General features: G+C 30.9%; 1 long non-coding RNA gene across 1 annotated transcript; it reads right to left on the reverse strand.

Moving 5' to 3' along the window:
• Positions 1-403: 403 nt before the first annotated feature.
• Positions 404-1,982, reverse strand: LOC127863926 (uncharacterized). Its single transcript, XR_008041263.1, has 3 exons — positions 1,799-1,982; positions 1,261-1,347; positions 404-697 (listed from the first exon to the last, which is right to left on the reverse strand). It is a non-coding gene; the product is annotated as an uncharacterized LOC127863926 (long non-coding RNA).
• Positions 1,983-3,900: the final 1,918 nt, after the last annotated feature.

A 3,900-nucleotide genomic window follows, 5' to 3' on the forward strand; every position in this document is an offset into this window, starting at 1 on the left:
TAAGACATGTGTACATTTATAATGAACCAACAAATTGTCTTTACTTTTACAGTTACCTGAAAAATGTTTCATTTTGACATCAAAGAAATACACTTATAAATTCATCTGGGCACAACAAAAATGAAAAATATTTTCTTATTATTCTAAGCCTTTGTTGGTTCATTATTTATAAACATTGCTATTGTTTACAATCGGACATAAAGATGGACTGTTGTGATACATATATCAATATATACTTATATGGTCTGTGATATATATGAGTTGAAAGTTTATTTTACTGTAACATGTGACTGTACATAGCACTCAAGTAACAAAAACACAATGAAAAGATACAACTCATTCAAAATTAAAAAATGTTTTATTTATCAATACAGTATTAGTAATGAAGAGTTATTATGTTGCATCAAATAATTTGTTTACCATGTCATTGAAACTCATCAACAGGTCTTAACTTTCTTTTACGCCCTGTCTCAATCTTAACAGTGTTCAGTTTTTCAGTACATTACTTGTCGGTACCAAATTCAATTATGTCAAAAACACAGAATTTAAAAAAAGAATGATTTGAATGTCTTTGATGGTTATTTCTGGTCTTTCGGAATATGTGGAGATTTGATGCATGTCAGGAGATGCCTGAACACCGACACTTCCAGAGCTGCCATCACCGACACTGGTGTCATCAGCATGTGATTTGGCATAGCTGAAATACATAAATTGTATGTATATATATATATATATATATATATATATATATATATATATATATATATATATTGTATTTTTTAACAATCTTGCTGTGGCATTGTAGATATGGTGCCTGCCTAGCCATTGGGAGGCCGCAGGTTTGATCCCTACTTGGGGAGCATTCTTATGATCTTTCCAAATACACCAAGTACTGGTTCTTCCCAGGAAACAGACTTGAGAGTATCTCAATAAGCCTAAGGCTTTGGATGCAATCTAGCTAAAATAAATAAGTTAATTATTATCAATACATAAATCTTAATGTTTATTTGAATGTTTTCAATTTAAGTTAATGTTAATTGCCTAGTCCTTCCAGAGAAAGTATGTTACGTTTTGTTCTGACAAAAACAATTCACTTCCATATTAAAAAAGTGATGGTTATTCTTAAGAATCTTTTTACTAAAGGCATGTTAAGTTAAAATTATATTTATCATTAATAGATACAAAAATGCCAAACCCTAAACTGGCGTAAAGAATAAATAGCCTGACATGTTTGGAGACAATAAATATTGATAATATTACCCATGAAATGTTTGAATCTTATCCCAGGAATGACTTTAACTCTGTGGACTTGAAGAATCATCAGGACTGATAAGCACTTTCAAACACCTTTAAAAAAGTAATAGTAAGATATATAAATGCATGTTTCTGTACATTTTATGTAAAAACAACAACAAACAAATATACTGATTAAATGCAGATAAAAATACAGTTTAAATACACAGGAGGTACTTCATACTAAAGTTCAAATAACCAAGTGTATATTAAGCCTAGATGATAAACTAGAAATAAGGGTTTGATGTTTTGAAATGTTATTGAATAATATTGCTACATACATGCACACATATGTATGATCTGAGTGTCTTCATATAACACACATTTAACTGTTGTTGTTTTGCATTATTTTCGTTTGCAAAGTTTAAGTAAAGACTGTGTGGTTTATAATTAATTTGGAGTGCATGTATTATGCATGCATTTTTTAATCTTCACATAGTGTGAAAAGCATGAGATGCATACATTATTTAAAATAGGTTGAAAGGCTGAAACAGCTATTTATCACCTCTATTAGAGATTTACATGTCTGTACTTTTTTGGTAGAAAGGATCTTATGCGCAAGGAATTTTGCTGGCGCCTTGTTCCTGTTCATGGAGTTTGGACAAATTCCATCCATAAATGATCAGAGCATACCCTGGTGTATCTGTAACGTTAATGTACAAAAAAGGGTTTAACTTAATACTGACAAAAAATTAATAAACAGTCAGAGCACCTTAAATTTGTCACAGAGATAAATGTAAAATGCTTGTTTGTGCGAAACATGGCAAATTATTTTATGATATTTAATCGACTGAAATTGTACCAATCAATATAGAACAAATAGCCCTATGTTGTATAAATAAGAAAACGGTTTTATTATAAATGCCATTTAAGTTAATTAGATTACAATTTCAGGCATTCGCGGAATAGAGGAGCTGATTGTTGATATTTACATTAATGTGGTCCGGTAACATAACTATTCAATGTCAATCTGCTCAAATTAAAATCATGGTATAAAATGTCAACACATTAGGCCATATTAAACAAATTAAATTAGTTTATAACACGATTAAGACTAAACAAAATGTTTGTAATAATTTTGCTTGTCATGTACATGGTGTTCTACTCCTACAAATACGATATTTATGTACATCGACATATAAGATGCCGGTACACTAATAATACCTTCCCGGTTGGCTTCCAATCTCGCCTGCTTATAGCTTTAATCCATGCGGTTATCGTACCATGATTACTTGGCAATTTGTGCAGCGTTGAAGGCTTGTCATATCTGCCAACTTTTCCCCAACAATTTAGACATTCAGGCATTGTCTTATTAAGCATATTGATTTATGGATTCTGATTTTTCATTGACTTGTATTACTTCCTACTCGAGCAGTTAATATACGTTTCGTCTGTTATTTTTGTTTATATTTTTGTTATCAGACTTGTATCATCGATTAAAAGTATAAAGCGTTGCAAAGCGAAAGGATTGAATAATTTGGAGGGTTCTGTTTTTGTCGATATATTTTGTGAAACTACGAGGATTGCTTATAAAAAATATATAATACATCCTTAATTGTATGAGCACGGATGGCCGAGTGGTCTAAATGGTAGAATTTTACTCAAGGGGTAATTTGTTCGAGCACTGTTGAGGGTTACTTTTTTTCTTTTTAAATTTTATTCTTTTTTTTAATGTTCAATTTATAAATATAAAGCATTTAATGACACACTTCAATACATGCACAAACCTGTGAAAAGGCCCCTTTAAAACATATAGACTGATATAGAGCCTTGTTCGAGATGAATCAGTAACCAGATTCAAATAATGCTTTGCACACTATGCCACCTTTTTAGTGATCCATTGGTAATTGAGCTCTGATTTATAATACAACGCTGTGTAAATTACGAAATACGAAACTTAGCGAAACCTATACTATGGACGATAATAAATTGACCCCATTTAAATAATTAAGGTCATAACCCTGGCCACTGACATTTGTATTAACAAAAATCATTGTCCATGTTTTCTCTTGTGGTTTATTCATTACAATACGCTACAAAGTTAAATTATCCGCACTGAACATTCGTATTTTATGTGAAATCTCATATGAAAACGCACACAGTCCGGACAGGATGTTCAAACGCTGTTTCATTGATGTATCCAGTTGGCTTCATCCACCAATTAAAGAATACATTGCTATTTGTCTATTGTCGTCTTAAGGGTAAATTAAGAAAGTAACATTTTGTAAAGCCGACTGATACGATTGATTGTTATATAGTGTGTATAGAAGGTTTTACATGTATCAAGCCTCAAATAACCAAGATATGCGACCTAACATATTTCATATAATTGTGCTTTGAATGACAGATATTTATCTTAAGGTGCAGGTGATTTGCAATGTCATTCATTAATGCGAATGTTTAATATTAATTAAATGCAGTATATTGTTGAAGATTTACCTGGGAACGATGTTTACTTCTTCAGTAGCAATGGCTTCTATAACATGTTTTATCATTAAGTACATCCATGCTAGCATTTTATGACATAATCTTAATGAAATTAATACGTTGAGATTTTACTTATATGTTATTAGAGAAATATTAGTTTCTGATGTTTATGTTGAAACT

Source organism: Dreissena polymorpha, unplaced genomic scaffold (genome assembly GCF_020536995.1).
Source record: "Dreissena polymorpha isolate Duluth1 unplaced genomic scaffold, UMN_Dpol_1.0 chrUn060, whole genome shotgun sequence".
In the NCBI taxonomy this organism is placed as follows: Eukaryota; Metazoa; Mollusca; class Bivalvia; order Myida; family Dreissenidae; genus Dreissena; species Dreissena polymorpha.